Below are 9,828 nucleotides of genomic sequence, written 5' to 3'. Positions count from 1 at the left end.
CCACCATCGCCCGGCACGCTTTAGCATTTTGCTGTAAACATATCTTCATTATAGAACTGTCAGTGTCCTCACTAATATACAATGTCTCTGGGTCCTGGAGGCAATTGATGTGATAGGTACAAGGGTGTTAGGGAAAGAATGGAAAGAATAGACAGGCATTCCTGTGCAAATATGATGTTAATGCTCACATATTAACATAATTATTAAAAATAATTAATGTTTTGAAAATTTTGTATCCCATGCATAAAATATAGGAATAATGGATGGACAAACGATGCCTTTATGGTATGTCTCCTGCTAGCAAGTACAATATAGTTATCAACTGAAAAATTTGTACCATGGTGATAAACATTGAAATATCTTAAAAATAAGAAAAAATAAATAATTCCTAGCTTATAGCATTTAAATTCCATTGGTCAATCTTTCTCTTTTTCTATCTAGGTATCTAGCATTCTCTCTTTTTTTATTTACTCTTTTTTGAAAGATTTTCTACTGAGGAGATGTAATCTTGGTTTCTTTTCCTTTTATGTTTTGTAGGAGGAAGGCTACTTGTTTGTCTCGGCTGCCCAGAACCAACCAAATACTTTTTGTTAATACGTAGAAATTTCATTCTTTTGTTTAGAGGTAAAAGAACTTAAAGTCAATTTATAGTTCAAGGACAGTGATTGGGACAGGTGAGATGGCTTTGTGAGTAAAGGTTCTTGCCTCTGTACCTGAATAGCTGAATACAACTCCTAACCTTAGAAAGGTTTTTAGTTTGTTATATTCTTTCTTTTTATGTAGTAAAATTTCTTTCATTACTCTCCATTCTATGAGTATTATTTCAGATGAGGGGATAAAGACATCCTATATTTATTCAGAGATAAAGTTAACAATGTGTACAATATACTAAAAACTTGCTAAAAGATACGTTATTGTTGCTATAACCCCATCAAACTTCTAAAACATATTGACTAACAATGAGAAGTTATGATGCATAAATTTTCCTATATGTTGTAATTATTTGATTATATATATTTGCTACCAAAATATCATGTTGTATTACAAAATAACTTTTGAAAATTTATGGAGAAAAAAATCATTCATTATCTTTTAAAAATAACATGCTGGAAATTTTAATCTTTTTGCTTTTTTATAAAAATCACTTTATTGTAATCAGATTACTCATGTGGGATTTCACTCTGTATGCTGTGAATGTGTTTTGTTACTACTGGTAAATGACTAAAGCTGCTTTGGCATAAAGAAGGGCAGAATAGAGCAAGACAGGAATTCTAAGCAGAGATAGAGGAGAAAAGAAGGTGGAGTAAGGGAGATGCCATGTAGCCATAGAAAGAGGCAGACACTGGCAGGAACCTTACCAATAAACCAGTGATGTGGGATGTCTTTCTGTATATGTGTTGCTTTTATTGTTTAATGAATAAATCTGGCTTTTGTTTCCAACAGGGATGAATATAGCCAAACTAAAAAAGATATAGAGAGAGTGTAGACAGAGTCAGGGAGACACCATGTAGTTGCTGAAGGAGACAAATACCACGGAACCTTGCTGGTAAACTATAAGTCTCGTGATGATACATAGATTAATAGAAATGGATTATTTCAAAACGTAAAAGTTGGCTAGAAATATGCATGAGCTAATTGGCAAAGCAGTGTTTCAATTAATATAGTTTCTGTTTGATTACTTCAGATCTGGGTGGCCAGAAACAAGCAAGCAGTCTTTGCCTAAAGATTGCAAATAAAAATATCACAGAGCTATATTAAGATGGAGGTCAACAAATGGTTTCTTCACTCTGAGAAACATGCCATGAGATTAAGCACAGCTCTGACATTGCTAGGAGTGTCAGTACCCAGAGGCTGGATAGCCCAAAGATCTAGGAAGAAAGCAAACACAATTGAAGGAAAAAAAATGTCAACATAATGATGCCTAATGATACTCTGCTATACTCATAGATTGGTGACCACCTCAGTTGTCATCAGAGAGCCTTCATCCAGTAACCATGGAAACAGGTGTAGAGACCCACAGTCAAACATTAGAATCTTCTAAAGAAAGTGGGAAGGATTGTAAGAGATTTACAGGTCAAGGTCATCACAAAAAGACCCACAGTAGGAACTCAGTCTTAAAGGAGCTCACAGTCTAAACTGATAACCATGGCACCTGCATGAGACCAATGAACAACCTCTGCATATATATGACAACTACATATTTTGATCTACTTCAGGGATTTCTAACAGTGGGAGCAGGTATTGCCCCTAACACTTTGACTGGAGGTTGGTAACCTATTCCTCATTCTGGGTTGCTTACCCAGCCTTAATCTAAGAAAAGGTACTTATTCATATCATATCAAATATAGACGTTTAATGTTAAAATGATTTAATTGTTGAAAAAGCCACTGAAATACACATGCCTAGTCCCAAATTACCTTAATGAACTTCTGTAAAATTAGAATGTCTACTCTCAAGCTGTTAGCCTTTATTAGGATATTAGTCTCTAGTGTAAATTATGTTTGATACATATATCTGCCAAATATATATGACAGAGTTGATCCTTGAAAAAAAATTAAATTTAAATTCCTGATTCCTGTGTCCTTTTGCCTACATCCTATACATTTTATCACCTATTTCTGTGTTAAATGACTGTCTTAGTTAGGGCTTCTATTCCTATAAAGACATACCATGAAACACAACTCTCATGAATAAAACATTTAATTAGGGTGGTTTGCCTACAATTCCAGAGGTTCAGTTCATTATAATCAAAATGAGGAGCATGACGGGCCTGAAGGGAGACATGGTGTTGGTCTATTTAGCTGAGAGTGCTACATCTTGCAGGCAACCGGAAATAGACTGACATACTGGGAGTTATCCTGAGCATAGGAAACCTCAAAGCCTCGCCCCAGAGTGTCACAATTTCTCCAGCAACAAAGCCACACTTCCTAATAGTGCCACTCCTTATGAGACTACGGGGGGTCACTTACATTCAAACAGCCAGAATGATACATCCCAAGAAGGCTTTGCAATGCAATTTTACAGAAGTAATTGATTGAATATGTTTTTTTAATAAAACTACTTCTTTTTCAATAATTTCTTTAATCCAATTTTTAAAATATTGTATTTCTGGTATTTTATAACAATCTATGTATTCCTGTATTAAAATTATTCATAGCTAATGATTTTTTAAAGAGTTGTTTTCTAGTTCTTTCCCATTTTTCATTTTATTGGCAGTAAAAATGAGAAAGAATAAAAATGAGTAGACAGGGTTTTTTTTTCCTCTAGTTCCATTTGATTTTATCCTGGACCTCTGGGCCCTCCAGTTTTTGGGTTCCATCACTCAGGTGGTGTTAAGAATGGGTTCACTCCATGGCATATGTCTCAGGCTGGACCAGCCATCGGTTGGCCTGTCTCTCAATCTCTGAGTCACCCTCACCCCAGTACATCCACAGGTATGGAAGATGGTATATTGAAGTTTATGTGGGTGGGCCTGGCTTGGTCTCCTAGTCCCTCCACTGGCAGTCTTGCCTGGTCTCAGAAGGTTCATACTTATGACAGGGGGCTTAGTTGGAGAAACCCCTGTAGAAGCAAACTCGTCTATAGAAAAGATGTCAAAATAAAGATGCCTAAAGATATTTGGTGCCTAGCTCAACAGTCATCATAGAGACATCATCCAGGAACTGGAGAAAACAGATGCAAAGATCCACAGGCAAACACTATGCTGAACTTGGGGAATTCTCCCAAAGAGAGGGCAGAAGATTTATAGAAGTCACAGTGGTCAAGGATATCACAAAAATATGTAAATAATCAACCAACCTAAACTCAGAGGAGCTTACAGAGACTGAAGTGAAAACCAGGGAACCTACAGGAGACAGATCACGCTCTCTGCATATATGTGACAGTTGTGCAGCTTGGTCTTCTTGTGGGACTCTTTCAGAGGCTTTGGAGACCCTTAGTCATCATTCTGAGTTACCATGCTTTAATACAAGGCAAGGTGTTAAAACCTGTTATGCCGTGTTTGTTTTGTTGATATCCATGGGAGGTCTGTCCTGTGCCCTCTTCTGAATAGAAGTGACAGAGAAATGCATGGCAGACCGAGTGCATAGGTCTTGGAAGGGACTGGGAGGAAAAGAGAGAGGGGCAACTGAGATGGGGATGTAGCATAAATTAATCAATTAACTAAAAATGAAAGGAATAAACGATTTTAATAGCTTAAAACTATGAAGTTTCAAAGAACATCACATATTTTTACAAAACTTTTTCAAAAGCCATTGTTAATTTTTCTATCTTATCTAAGTTTAGAAAAGCTTGGAAATGATCATTTGTTATTTTTGCATTTTGCCTTACCATTATTTTCAATTAAGTTTTGCCAGTTTTCTTTTTGCCTGACTTCTCCTGGAATATCTGAATATTCTTAAACATGAATTATAATTTGAATTGTTTGTATTTATTTTCCTTCAGCAACCCCCCAAGGGCATACAGGATCACAGAGAGAAAAATATTGTGCTTCTTTATTTATTAACTTGTAGACTTTTCATAGAAGACACTTTTTATTTAGCTTAACATTATTTTCTATATGTTTTTATACAGATGATAGATTTGTTTTATGTAAACTAGTAAGCAAACAGTATCTAGAAAGCAATTTCTTAATGATGTATGGGGCTTGATATAGGGTATGTTAGAGGGCTGGAAAGTTTCTCCAGTAAAACAATTTTTTTTAAATATTAAAACTATTAAATCAATATTTTTAACATTTATTTGAAAAATATTAGCACAAGCACTGCAATTATGATTATTTTACTCCATAAAGATTTAAATTACATTTAATCTTGTCAAAAATTTGGAACTGATACTAATTTCAGACACAACCTTTAAAGACTAAATTAAAAATATGTAATTGTCTTATATTATTTTTTGAATGGAAGAATTGGATTGTTTTAATACTATTGGGTTTTAGTCACTCTCTAGTTCCTCTGCCTTACTTTTATCTCAATTATCTGTACAGGCTGACAATCAGACTTTATACACTTTAGCAATGGTAAAGTGATTCAAATAATTCTCATGCATAAATTCATTTAACAATAATGAGAAGTAATAAAGATAAATCAGTTAATGTAAAATTTTGATGAATTTGTCACTCTTACTATTTTTGTCTTCTTTGTGTCTGCATAAAAATGGCACTGTAACACTTCTTTGACAAATACTTGATATGATAAGAGATTGTTTAAAGAAAAAACTTTCTTAAACTTTCTCTTTCAAGAATATCATTTACTTCAATGTAAAGTCTGGTTCACTTATGAATATTTATCACCTATACCAAATGTATAGGTACCTCTTTAAGAAAGTTTTTCCCAAAATAATAATTTTTTTCTTGATATAGAACTTAGTAACAACAACAAAAAGCTGATGGTGAAAATTGTAAGTTGTTCACGTACATTGCGATGGGAACAGAGGTTGAGGTTAAACAGTACTTTAAGGGTTAAGAAACCTGTGGGCCAGTAAATGCAGACCACCTGGTCCTCAAAATGCTTAAAGGAATATGAAAGACACAATTGTCTTATTTCTATTTCTATTTCCAATGTAACTAATTAAAATAGACTAAGTTGTCAATGGTGTTTTCTACCAAGAAGTTTGAACCTAAAGTATCACCTCAGATAACCCCTTAATGTAAACATGAAGTAAGAAAGAATGAAGAAAAAGCAACAGTAACTTATAGGTTAAATCAGAATTAACTCTCTATGGTAACTGACCGTAAATGGGAGAACAGAACATGGCCTAATTAACAGCAAAGGCATGGCTGAGTTTAATAATGCTGATCAAATAATTAGCTCTAGCAATGAAAGTCTATAATTAACACATCCAGATTCAGTGAGAGGCAGAGCCCAGGGCTTTAAACACCCTATTTGATGGAATTGTTCATAAACTGTGCATCAAAATTGCTCCAGTTGAGCTAGTGTGATACAATTACAATGTGTACAACCTACATTGATATGGAACATGAAGGTCCTGAGAACTGATCAATTTCATAGCAATTTCCCCAGCCTTCAACCACCCTCTGCCTAATCCTAAAACATTCCCAAACAAAAGAATACACTTTCCCTGTATGGGAAACAATTTATTACTATCACAGTTTTCCATACTTTTTCTTCAATTTCTTATTCTTATGTAATAATTCTTAATAAAGTTTGCTTTTTCATTGATTAGTCACAGAAATCTTAGATGATTAAGAGTAACTACCACACATCAATCTTTCCTAGACATGAATGTTATGTATTCCAACTTTCTGTCATTCACACCAAGGCTATAAAAGTTTTGTCAGACCTCAAAGAATTTGAAGCACTCCAATATCTCTCTACGTATTACATCCATCATTCATGTTAATCAAATCCCCTTGGTTGATAGATGACAATTGTACAAATTGCTGGATTACTTTCAAATTTGTATCTATGCCAATTATTTTTTACCAACAATGTATACTGTGATTAGTGATCATTCTTGCTCTATATGGTGATTCTAAACTGTTTTGTTTGAAACGTGTTAACGTTTAACTGCATTAAAATGTGTTCTCATACAAATTTAGTTTTGAAGTTAAATTTTACAATGAATACACACACTGACAAAAATAGTACCTTTATTATGCATATGCTTTTTTAGTTTATTAATAAATAAAATAAAATAACTAAATAATCCATAAAATTTTAACTAAGAATTTTCTTACAGGAGCTTCAACCTCAAATTTGTTGCAAGAAAACTAAATATGGATCTAGTTATCTGAATTTTTTTAAAGCAAAGATCTGTCAAAATCGTAAGAACGTATTTTTTTTAATTAATTCTAAATTTAGAAATTTGGCTTCAAAGAATTTGATGTCTGAGCCCTGGCTTATGCTCTTCAAGGCCTCTCAAACGTATGGTTTTTTTGTTTGTTTGTTTGTTTGTTTGTTTGTTTCTTGTTTGAAGTTTAGACAAGCACTTAGAGCTACTGACTCCAGCACAGGTCATTTGTCTTTAAACCTTTCTCACATTTCATTCTTTCTGGTTCTGCCACTTCAGCATTTGCCTTCAGTACTGCATCACATTGATTGTGTGGTGGGAAAATTCTTGCTCATCTTACAGATATTTCTTTCTTCAATAAGCATTCCAGTTCCTTCCAAATTACTAAATTATTTCTCCTATGAGCTCTCAAGTTCTGAGGATAGCCTTATCATGTCAAATATCAGGTTTCATCTAATGTTTATTTATCCTTATGTGCTATATGTTGGTTTACCAATTCTGTGAATTCAAGGACTACTAACTTTTACAATTTCATCCTCAATAACTTCCTTGCATAAGGTATTCCAGACCTCTCATAAATAGTTGCTCAATAATGAGGAGATATTTGCCCTGCTTCTTGAAGTATTAAAAATATCACAACATTAAAAATTTAGGTAAAATGGGATTAAAATGTCTAAATGTGAAAGATTCAAGTTATCTCATCAAGACTTGAGCAGTTTCCCTTGATATGTGCTCTATTAACAGTTGTCCAAATATTCTTCTAAGTGACCAATGCATGTAAATCTCTTTAAAAGTAAACAACTTTTATATATACTAAATCTGTATAGAAGAAAACTGACATAAGAATTATAATCTTTTAAAAATTTTGTTATACTTCTGAGAAATTTTAGCACATTTAAATAGAGAAAAATTTTAGCTTGTTATAATTTGTAATCTTTTATTAGCTAATATATAACTTCCTCTTTTGCAATATTTATCTAATTTTTTAATATTTCATAGTACCTAATATAAAATTAAACACCTTGTTTGTCCTTGTATATATTTTTTTTCTGATCATGAAATTACTGTAAGCAACTAGTGCAAAAGTAGAGCTCATTGCCTAAATCAGATATTTATTGTCTAATAAATTTCACTATTCAGTACTTTGACGAAGTTTTCTGTAGCCCTCAAGTTCCTTGAACTGGTTATGTAGCTGTGTATGACCTGATCATACAGTTTCACCACAAGAACACTGGTACTATGGGCATATGTTGATACACCCACGTTTTGTCTCGTTATGTGAATCAAGCCCAAGACTTAGTGCATGCTAGGTTATCAGTCTAGCACTGAGTTATGTCCCCATTTTGTGTTCATTTGAAGTACACATTTTCTTTTATTTAGAAAGATAGAAACAACTTAAAATAGTTGGTTACTTTCTATTATCTTCTATCTTCTAGCAGATCTATAATGATTATTATATAACTATTTCTTTAAGAAATACCGTAAACTGACTATTTTTCTTTGAGTTCATATTCTGAATGTATAAGTCTATACACTGTAAATTTTTATCCTAAATCTTTCTTTTTCATCTAATTTATACATTACACATAATGCGTGTATGTGTGAGTATGTGTTTATGTGTCTGAAAAACAGTTTTTTAGAACTTACAGAAATAATCTTATATTTATATTATTATAATTCTATTTTTAATGTTTAAATGAAGCTTATTAACAATATCATCAAAAATATTTAAATAGAGTTTGATAATTTTATTCTAGCTTGGTGATATGGGATAATGTCCTTGTACACAGACTTGTCACTCATATTCTTTAATAAAGTGCTGATTGGCCAGTAGTTTGGCAGGATATAGGTGGGGTGAGCAGAATAGAATTATGGAAAGAGGAAGGGCAAAGAGCCAATCACCAGCCAGACACAGAGGATGAAAGTGAGAATGTCTTACTAAGGAAAGGTACCAAGCCACGTGACTAAACATAGACAAGAATTAAGGGTTAATTTAAGTTGTAAAATCTGGTAAATAATAAAAATGAGCTAATAGGCCAAACATTTTATGATTAATAGTATAAGCCTCTATGTGTTTCTTTGGGACTGAATGGCTGTGGAACCTGGCAGGACAGAAACTTCCATCTACACTTCAATAGAGTGCAATTTTACACCCAGTAAGAAAAATATCTTGAACAGATTTTAAGAGATGGAGATTAATCTTGTGTGAAGGTTTTAAAGATGAAATAACACTGAATGAATAATTTAAGTATCCCTCTGAAAGTGACAAAATTAAAACCTATAAATGAAGCTACATAATAACTTAAAGATTCTTCTGAAGCTCTGGAGGCTGCCCATATTTGTGCCAACAAATACATGGTAAAGAGTTGTGGCAAGGATGGCTTTCATATTCGAGTGAGGCTTCACCCCTTTCATGTCATCCGAATCAACAAGATGTTGTCCTGTGCTGGGGCTGACAGGCTCCAGACAGGTATGGTGCCTTTGGGAAGCCCCAGGGCACAGTGGCCAGGGTTTATATTGGTCAGGTCATCATGTCCATCCGCACTAAGCTGCAGAAGAAGGAACATGTGATTGAGGCTCTTTGTAGAGCCAAGTTCAAATACCCTGGCCACCAGAAGATCCACATCTCAAAGAAATGGAGCTTTACTAAGTTTAATGCAGATGAATTTGAAGACATGGTAGCTGAGAAGTGACTCATTCCTGATGGCTGTGGGGTCAAATATATTCCTAATCGTGGTCCTCTGGACAAGTACCGAGCCCTACACTCCTGAGGGCTTTCACGGTGCTCTCCTGTACCCTACCAAATCATGTTCAGTAATAAATCTCACATTCAGTGTGCTTAAAAAAAAATTCTGATTTTGAGCATTCTCCATGAAAAACCATGACCCACTTCTCAACTATATGAATACAGAGAATATTTGAATGTCATATTATTTTCTAAAAGTCTCTAAAATATAATTTTCAAGTGTCAAGAGAAAATCAACCAGAATTCCTAAAAAATGCCTTACGACCAACCAGTGCTTACACAAGGATTAGATAAGTGGAAGAACCTGAAAGAGAAAGTAAGGTAATGAT

At 33.8% G+C, this 9,828-nt stretch overlaps 1 pseudogene; it reads left to right on the top strand.

The window, feature by feature from the left end:
* Positions 1 to 9,573, top strand: part of LOC102001874 — a 16,762-nt pseudogene extending 7,189 nt beyond the window's left edge.
* Positions 9,574 to 9,828: the final 255 nt, after the last annotated feature.

This window comes from Microtus ochrogaster, unplaced genomic scaffold (genome assembly GCF_000317375.1).
Source record: "Microtus ochrogaster isolate Prairie Vole_2 unplaced genomic scaffold, MicOch1.0 UNK6, whole genome shotgun sequence".
NCBI classification, from domain to species: domain Eukaryota; kingdom Metazoa; phylum Chordata; class Mammalia; order Rodentia; family Cricetidae; genus Microtus; species Microtus ochrogaster.
This window is presented reverse-complemented; position numbering and strand designations above follow the sequence as displayed.